The sequence below is a fragment of the Triticum urartu genome, chromosome 7A, assembly GCF_056163025.1.
Source record: "Triticum urartu cultivar PI428250 chromosome 7A, HENAU_Tu73, whole genome shotgun sequence".
In the NCBI taxonomy this organism is placed as follows: domain Eukaryota; kingdom Viridiplantae; phylum Streptophyta; class Magnoliopsida; order Poales; family Poaceae; genus Triticum; species Triticum urartu.
The window spans coordinates 274,563,832-274,573,814 of record NC_141879.1 but is presented as its reverse complement, the minus strand read 5'-3'; positions in this window follow the sequence as shown (position 1 = coordinate 274,573,814).

The window sequence follows — 9,983 nt, the reverse complement described above, 5'->3', positions numbered from 1 at the left end:
GAGGAGCTGGCCATGATGTGACCTGAACGGGAGTGGCTTGACACTCGTCGAGGTGAGCTTGAGGAGGAGGCTCACGAAAAGGTGGCGAGAGGTCTTAAGGAGGGCAAGGATACCCTGCGGTGGTCCGACAGAGGCTCATAGCCGATACGGATTGCTCTGATGCCAAACTTAGGGAGGCAGACGTAGCTCTGTCACGCCATTCCATGGAACTGGACACCCGTGAGCATGAGGTCCGTGATTAGGACATTTCGTTGGACATTGGGGAGGATGACATGCTCGAGAAGGTAGGGGCTCTTGGGGATTGCCTATCCCTCGTCACGTATTGCGAGGAGCAAAACCAGTGCTTGGGGAGCCGCCTTGAGCTCCCACGCATCCAAATTAGAGACCGATGAGGGGGACCTTATCAAATGGCGTGCCGAGCACCACAACATGATCAACGAACAACTAGAGCAGGAGCGTCAGGCGATTGGGTCTGAGCTCCAGGGGGACGGGATGCCCAAGCCCATGTGCTTGCACTATAGTTGGACCTGGCAGCCGCATTGCGGCGGGTTGAAGAAGAGCGTACTCGGGTTCGGGTGACCGAGGAGCATTTGGAGAAGGTCGACGAGGAATTGACGACCACAGTCTCTGCCCTAGAAGGAAACCTTACCACTGCTGAGGCCCAGGTGAAGGAGTTGCCATTTGCTGCAACCGAGCAGATGAACATGCTCTGGGATGCCGCTCGCGGCTTGTTTTTCAAGGTCCGCGAGGAGCTCAAGGTCCCCCTGTGGCCTTGAGACGATCTAGACTTTTTGTCAGCGGGTAGCATGGCCATCGTGATGGAGGACATGGTGGCCAACCTTTCCTCTGCATGGGAGGAGAACCTGAAGCGAAGAGGCCATCGCGTGGCAGAGTCTGATGTCTACTACGCAAACTTTATTCTTGTAGACTCGTGTTGGGCCTCCAAGCACAGAGTTTTGTGGGACAGTAGCAATTTTCCCTCAAGTGGGTGACCTAAGGTTTATCAATCCGTGGGAGGCGTAGGTTGAAGATGGCCTCTCTCAAACCAACCTGCAACCAAATAATAAAAAGTATCTTGTGTCCCCGACACACCAAATACAAATGTAAATTGTATAGGTGCACTAGTTAGGCGAAGAGATGGTGATACAAGTGTAGCAATGATAGTAGATATTGATTTTTGCAATAGGAATAATAAAGAATATCAAGGTAACAAGTAACAAAAATGAGCACAGACGGTATTGCAATGCTTGAAAATGAGGCCTAGGGTCTGTACTTTTGCTAGTGCAATATCTCCACAGTGCTAATATAATTGGATCATATAACCATCCCTCAACGTGCGATGAAGAATCACTCCAAACTACCTATCTAGCAGAGAACATAAGAAGAAATTGTTTGTTGGGTACGAAACCACCTCAAAGCTATTCTTTCCGATCAATCTATCCTAGAGTTTGTACTAAAATAACACCAAGCTATTATTTCCGATCGATCTATCCAAGAGTTAGTACTAAAATAACACCATATGATACACATCAACCAACTCTAGTGTCACTTAGAAACTCCAATGTCACCGCGAGTATTCGTGACTTGATTATACGATATGCATCAAATAATTTCAGATTCATAATACACAATCCAACACAAAGAACATCAAGGAGTGCCCCAAGATTACTACCAGTGAAACAAAGATGAGAACGTCCATCAACCCCTATGCATAGATTACCCCAATGTCACCTCGGGAATCCGCGAGTTGAGTGTCAAAACACATATCAAGTGGATCAATATGACACCCCATTGTCACCACGGGTATTCATAGCAAGACATACATCAAGTGTTCTCAAATCCACAAAAGTATTCAATCCGATAACATGAAATCTCAGAGGAAAAACTCATTCATCACAACAAGATTGAGAGGGGAAAACACCATATGATCCAACTATATTAACAAAGCACGCGATACATCAAGATCGCGCCATCTCAAGAACACGAGAGAGAGAGAGAGATTAAACACATAGCTACTGGTACAAACCCTCAGCCCCGAGGGTGGACTACTCCCTCCTCATCATGGTGGCCACCAGACTGATGAAGATGGCCACCGGTGATGATTCCCCCCTCCGGTAGGGTGGCAGAACGGGGTCTAGGTTGGTTTTTCATGGCTACAGACGCGTGCGGTGGCAGAACTTCTGATCTAGGGTTATTTCTGATGGTTTCTCTATTTGTAGGATTTTTCAGCGTTGGAATCACGCAAAGATGGGCCTCAAGGTGGCCACAGCCCACCTGGGTGCGCTGGACCTCCTGGTGCGCCATGTGTCTTATGCTCACCTCCTTTACCTTCTGGTCCTCCCACGAAGCTTCTAGTGCCTCTTTTGTTCCAAAAAATCGTCAAAAAGTTTCGTTGCACTTGGAGAACTTTTATTTCTGCACAAAAAAACAAAACCATTGTAGTTCTGCTGAATACAACGTCAGTCCAAGTTAGTTCCATGCAAATCATACCAAAACCATATAAAATTGTTGTAAACATGGCATGAATACTCCATAAATTACAGATACGTTGGAGACGTATCAGAGTGCATGTTGGCTTGCTACGCCAGCCGCGATGCAGAATTTCCTCTACCCCGTTGTAAGGGCATATTTCTCCCTAAGTGGTTTTGGTGATTGATGACAATGCATTTGCGGACTAATCGTGTGCATTAAGCATTTCAGACATCTTCTTGTCTAGGCACAAGACGATTCGGTTCCCCTAGGAGCCTATCAAACACGGCTGTTCTCTGCGTTTCTTTTCGGTGGATTTCAGTCGTAGGAAAGCCGTACTATTAAGAGGGGGCCCGCTTCAAAAAGGTTAGGGTGGAATCAACACATACACATCTATTCCTTTGCACCACCTTTCCTTTGCTTCGATGGAGCACCGTCCGTTTATCCATGTCTCTATGATATGAAGGCAGCCAAGTGCTAAAGCCTCTATGGCGTGCAGTAGTACTGCTCAAGGGAGCTGTAGTAGCGCAGGCTAGCGGTAGTACTGCTCCTTGTGAGCCATAGTACCGATGCCTCCAGCCCTGACGCTGATGCATGCAGAAGTAGGAGCGGATGTAATTTTTTACATCCTCCCTTACGCGGTAGTACCGCAGCGTCTGTCCGGTACTACCATGCCAGACTTTTGCACAGTTCCAGCCTCAGCGGAAGTTGTAACAAAAGTAATTTATTTCTTCTGTGCAGTGCCAGTTGATACTTGCCTTATGGTTGAGGGAGTCCTAGACTAAGGGGTCCTCGGGCGTCTGGCCTATTATCCATGGGCCGGACTGATGGGCTGTGAAGACATGAAGGCCGAAGACTGCACCATGTCCGGATTGGACTCTACTTAGTGTGGAAGGCAAGCTTAGCGATTGAAGATTCCTTCTTATGTAACCAACTCCATGTAAACCCTAGATCCCCTCGGTGTCTATATAAACCGAAGGGGGTAGTCCGAAAAGGACAACACATATACTCATTACCATACCCACATAGGCTAGACTTCTAGGGTTTAGCCATTACGATCTCGTGGTAGATCAACTCTTGTAATACTCATATTGATCAATATCAATCAAGTAGGATGTAGGGTTTTACCTCCATAGAGAGGGACCGAACCTGGGTAAACATCGTGTCCCCCGTCTCCTGTTACCATCGATCCTAGACGCACAGTTCGGGACCCCCTACCTGAGATCCGCCGGTTTTGACACCGGCATTGGTGCTTTCATTGAGAGTTCCACTGTGCCATCAGCAAATGGCTCGATGGCCCCTTCGATTGTCAGTAATGACGTTGTCCAGGGAGAAACCTTCCTCCCCGGACAGATCTTTGTATTCGGCGGCTTCGTACTGCGGGCCAAATCGCTTGGCCATCTAGAGCAGATCGACAGCTACGGCCCTAGCCATCAGGCCAGATTCAGGAGCTTGAATTACGTTGCAGACATCCGTGGAGACTTGATCTTCGACAAATTCGAGACCGCGACAACCGCTCCCCATCGCCCCAGTGAACATGGCTTAAACCTGTCATCAGGCCGCATCCAGGAGATAGCTCCCATAGCAGCTCCGGCCACAAATCCTGAGCAGTTCAAGTCGTCCGAAGATGGGAAGCTCAACTACATCACAGGGACCACCGATTCGGTGGCGCTGGAGCCGCACGCGGATTCCACTTTGTACGGTATCTGCATCAACGGAACCCCGGACTCGCCTCCGATGTCGAGCTCCGAATCCTACGAGCCTGTGTATGCCGCACTCGATCGGTTACCAATCTTCAAGTTTAGCGCCGCAGATGTCTTCCAAAACTCGCCCATGGGCGACATACTAAATTCGCTAAAAAACCTATCCCTGGCGGGCGACCCGTCTCCAAACTATGTTCGGCTCGAACTTACCGCGGACAACAGAGAATTTTGCTCCCCACCCGCCAACCACTTCATAGCCACTATTAAAGATGTAACCAACACACCCGATCCTCGCGCCGAAGACATCGACGGTATGGACGACGATGAGGGGCAAGGCCAGAGCTTACTACCCGCTAGACACGGGATAAGCACTTCCTGGTATGACGTGTGTATGATAGACACACCTTATGGCGCTCTCGATGATGAGAAGGAGAATCCGGTCAAGGATAAAACGCCTGGTACACAGCCCGAACATCGGCGCCCTGGGCCTCATCGCCCAAGAGAAGAGACTGCCAGCACCAGAGAAGATGATACTTCGGACAACGAAGGCCCTGTTGAAGTAGAATCCGAGCAGGAGGAACAGAAAGACGGGCAAGACAACCCTGACGAACAGGCCACATGCGAGGACTCGGAGGACAGCAACTATCTCCCCCTCTTCGAGGAGGAGGAGATCCTCGACAACGAGGATTTTACCACGCCAAAGGAACCTCTCAAGCAGGAGCGCTTTAAACGCCGACTTATAGCCACAGCAAGGAGCTTAAGAAAGAAGCAGCGACAGCTTCAAGCAAGCCAAGACTTGCTCAATGATAGATGGACCGAGGTCTTGGCCGCCGTAGAATATGGCCTTAGCAGCCCAGACAAAAGCCACCCCAAGAGTAGGTGGCTCCCTCAATACGATGGCAGGGCGATGGAGCCCATACCACCATCGAATAATGTGGTGGGGCGATCACAATTCGGTCCAGACAAAGCAGCAACCCAAGCAGAGCACCATACCAACCCATCCGGCATGGAGGGTAGAGCAGGACGCACAAGATTGATGTACAGATCATGAAGATATACCCCGACCGACGACGATGGTCGCCTATCCGGACACTACAGAGCTGACCATGCCCGGTCTGAGCACTGTAAACAGAGCCCGCCGGAGGTACTTCATAGTGTGGCCCAACATAGAGGAGCCGCACACTCCCTCTGCTTCACGGATGAAGTAATGGAACACGAATTTCCAAACGGGTTTAAACCCATTAACATCGAATCATACGATGGGACAACAGACCTCGCGGTATGGATCGAGGATTACCTCCTCCATATTCACATGGCCCGCGGAGACGACCTCCACGCCATTAAATACCTACCTCTCAAGCATAAAGGGCCAGCTTGGTACTGGCTAAACAGTTTGCCAGAAAATTCTATTAGCAACCAGGAAGATTTGGAAGATGCCTTTCGAGACAACTTCCAGGGAACATATGTCCGGCCATTATGCGCAGATGACTTAAGTCACATTGTCCAGGAGCCCGGCGAGTCAGCTAGGGAGCTCTGGACCAGGTTCTTAGTCAAAAAGAACCAAACTGTCGACTGTCCGGATGCAAAAGCCCTCGCGGCCTTCAAACATTGCGCCCGGGATGAATAGCTCGCGCGTCACCTCGGCCAGGAAGGACCCAAATCCATGACAGCCCTCACCGCTCTAATGAACCGCTTCTGCGTGGGAGAAGACAACTGGCTTGCTCGTAAAAGCAACGTCGCCAGCGGCCCAGGCACTTCCGAAATCCGAGATGGCAATGGCAAGCCACGACGAACCGAACATAACAACATACGCGACATGGCGGTGAATGCCGGATTTCACAATCCGAAGCCCGGTCAACGGAAGAAGCCACTAAAGGCAAACCAGGATGGACCATCCACCCTTGACAGGATATCGGACCGACCTTGTCAGATTCACGGTCTCCCTGATAGGCCAGCTAATCATACCAACCATAACTATTGGGTCTTCAAGTAGGCAGGCAAGCTTAACGCTGATCACAAGGGGAGGAGGCCACCGGGTGACAAAGATGATGGATCAGCTCGCCAGCAGAACACCAGGGGCCAGAAAAAGTTCCCCTCCGACGTTCGACCACTCCCGGAACGCAAATAGTAGTTCAGCTTCCGCCACCCACCTACTGTACTGGCAAAATTTGCACCACGCGCACATCACTACGCACTCAAGATACCATGGGCATCGGCGGAAGCACAACACGGACAACCCTACAAGCATTCCCGTAACGTTTTTTATATGTTTTTCTTATTTTTTTGTATCATGTTTAAAGAACAGGTGACCAACTGGAAAGCATCTATAGTGGACTCTATCGGAGTTTGGATCCATACATTCACCTAAGGGGTTACTTCTGTTAAGGATCCCACTCCCCGAGGATGGGCTACGCAGACGTGCGACAGGAGGTCCAAAATTACGTTTTATAGACCGCACTCTTTACTCCGAGCCTGTACTATGCCCCTTTTCCTCTGATCCCGACCACGAGCATCTCAAATAGTCGGGTCCATGGTTTCTCTTATATATATACATAAATTTATCATTGGCACATCACTCCGTCCTCAGTAAGCCTCACCCGAGCCAAACTCTCATACCCTTTCAACAATAAAGTACGGCCTCAACGGCTGCTTTGCAGATGCACCTCGGCACACCCTACCAGGGGCTCGACATGGGAACGAATGAGTTGCAAGTAAAAGTCCGAACAGCTCTATAGCGTACTTCGGCATCGCAAGTTTGGCCTTATATGCATCAGCTCTGAATCATTGTCTTGGGTCAATAGTTGGGTTGCCCAGCTCCTGTGTTTGCTACACTACATTCCGCTCTATCGGCTAGGGTAGTAAAGGGAGAACTACTGCGATTGTGCCCTGGCCTAGACCGAATGAGCACCTCAGTAGAGAAAGCCGAAAACTAACCATCATGATGCGGCGAGAGCTGGTCAACCACTTGACGACTTATTGCAATCTTTAGCGATTCTCCATGTAATACGAGGGATCTTTTTCAGATCAGATATGTAAGGTACCAAACGCCGCATACACACCAGGGGCTATGTCGTAGCCCCACCATAAAACTCCTATGGTTAAGTGAAAGTGTTAACGCCTTATAGTCTGATTGCCTAGTTCGCCACATTATCACCTCCTTCATGGACGAAGACGTTGGATAAAGAGTGATTAAATGCTTTTCCGAACACCCCCGTACTTCCTACGAGGGGGCTAAAGCCGACGACTGGAAAACTTTCAGATTATATTAAAATGACCGCACAGGAGGAATTCAAGCTCTTCGAGCAAAACATAAATAGATTAACTATAAAGTTGTCTTTTATAATCATCATACACCTCACTCGAACATTATGTTCTTCGAGCATTGGCCCTCAATCAAGCGGGATGCCTCTAGGACGTCTTCAAAATAATGCTCTGGTTGCGGACGGTCCTCGCCTTTGGGCGGACCCTTCGTCACAACATCGATGGCCTTCATCTTCCCCCAAAATGTCTTGACTCGGGCAAGGGCCATCTGTGCACCTTCAATGCATGCCGATCGCTTTAGAGCATCGATGCGCGACACTGCATCGACAAGCTTCTGCACCAAACCAAAATAGCTATTCGGCGCAGGCTCGGTCGACCATAGCCGGACTATGACATCCTTCATGGCAGCGCCAGATACCCTATGAAGTTCGGCCCATTGGGACATCTGTTCATTGAGCAGCAACAGGCGCTTTGACACACCAAACTATGACCAAAAAAGCTTCTCCGTTGCATATCCAGCTTGCGCTTGGTAATACCGTGCAGCATCGGAAGAACTCTTCGGCAAGTCCAAATACTCGTCCGAAGAACTCCACACTTGGTTCGGCTGGGCATAATCTGGGTCACCGAACTTAGTCTGCAGCAGAAAAGGCTTTCCAGCCAATATCTCTTTCGCCTGCCGAACCTCCTCACGAAGTGCTCTAGATTCTGATTGCGCTTCTCTCGTCTCCTATCGGGCCTTGTCCAGCTCAGCCATTAAGGCTTTATTCTCCTTCTCAAGAAATTCGCAGTGGCCAGTAGCATTCTCCAAAGCGAGTGTCATCGTGGATATCTTCTCCTCGCCCTGACATCATGCAACTTGTTTTGCCTTCAGTCCAACCGATGCTCCTTCAGCAGCAGCATCACTAAACTGGGCCCACTCCTTGGCCCGGATTAGCTCCGCCCGAAGAGCCTCCACGGCGGCAGCACCATCTGCATTTCATGCACATTTCATATAAAGCTCTTTCCCACGTCAAGCACACTGGTGTAAAGAATGCTCAAAATAAATACCTTGCGAGTCGTCAAGACACCTGTTGATCAATGCAACGTCATCCTCCGCAATATCCTGCTTTCGCTGCAGTTCGGCCACTTCCGTATTCCGGGCAGCCATAGGAGGGGAAGCAGCCTGTATTTTAAATTAAACCAAGGTCAATACCTGAGAATATCTTTTTGATCCTCCGATCGCTCCCTTCGGAAGACAATCCGAGTCTCAGGGGCTACTGCATATACAACAGGTGCATTCTATCAATGAAATTCAATTGACAAAGCTACATCACAAACCTCAAAACCTCTTAGAAAGCTCATGAAGGCCTCGCTCAATCCACTCTTCGTAGATAGAACCCATTCGACCACCGTAACCATCAAGGAACGGTGCTCTTTTGAAATGGACGCTCGTCGTAGCATGTCCGTCAGCATTTCTGGCGCTTCTGGGTCTTTGGAAACCACCGCCGGAGTATGACATTCCAGTGAAGGAACCCGCTTGCTTGCCTTCAGAACTGTCTCCGGCTATAAACCGGACGGTTCGGGGATGCCAGTCTCGATCCCGGAACCTCGAGTGACGGAGGCACCGCCATGGGGCGCCCTTCGGGACGATACCTCGGTATCACCTCCTCTGTTGGGTGATGAGGCCGGAGGAGGCATGTCACTCTCCATCATCTCCGGAAGAAGATCTCCTGAGGGGGAGGACGATTGAGAAACACCAGGCGTTAACCTGCGTGGATGAACATATGATCGCTTCACTAGTGGGAAAAGAATGAGGTACGCTCAAAGTGCCCCAGCTTCACTTATGGTTTTCCTTGAGGTTCGTCCTCGTCATCAAGCTCTATGGCAACCTCACTCACCTGGCCCAAGCTGCTCGACGATTGCTTTTTTCCTCTCTTGGAAGGCTTCCCCTCCTGATCTTCGGAAGCAGCCCTTTTCTTGCCATGGAGGACTCCCTCTACACCCTTGCCCTTGGGCAAAAGGATTTCAGTTTCCCCGAACGCAGCCACTTTGTACGGTGCCGGAATCAGCAGTCTCGTCAGCAGGGCAGTCGCAGGGTCTTCGGGAAGAGGCGTCGGACACCAGATTAGCACCGCTTTCTTTATCCAGTCCTGAACAGGGACGGGCTATTCAATATCTCATTAAAATATGCTTGAATGAAAGGTGCTCGAGTACTTACTGAAGTAGCTGGACGATTGCAGTCAAGGCCAACATCTTTGGTAGTGTCCGGCCATTGCCCTCGTTCCCCAAAATACAATTTCCACATTCCTTCGTGCGTAGTGCCGAAGAAGTGCTGTAGGGTCCCCCCGCCCTTCTGGGTTAAACTCCCACAAATGTAGAGGCCGCCGCTGACATGGCAGGATCCGGCGGACCAACATTACTTGGACAACGTTCACAAGATCGATGCCCTTCTCGGTAAGGCTTTGGATGCGACTTTGCAGAGTTTGCACTTCATCGACGGATCCCCAGTCAAATCCCTTATTGACCCATGAAGTGATCTGAGTTGGAAGGTCGGGTCGGAATGCAGGTGTG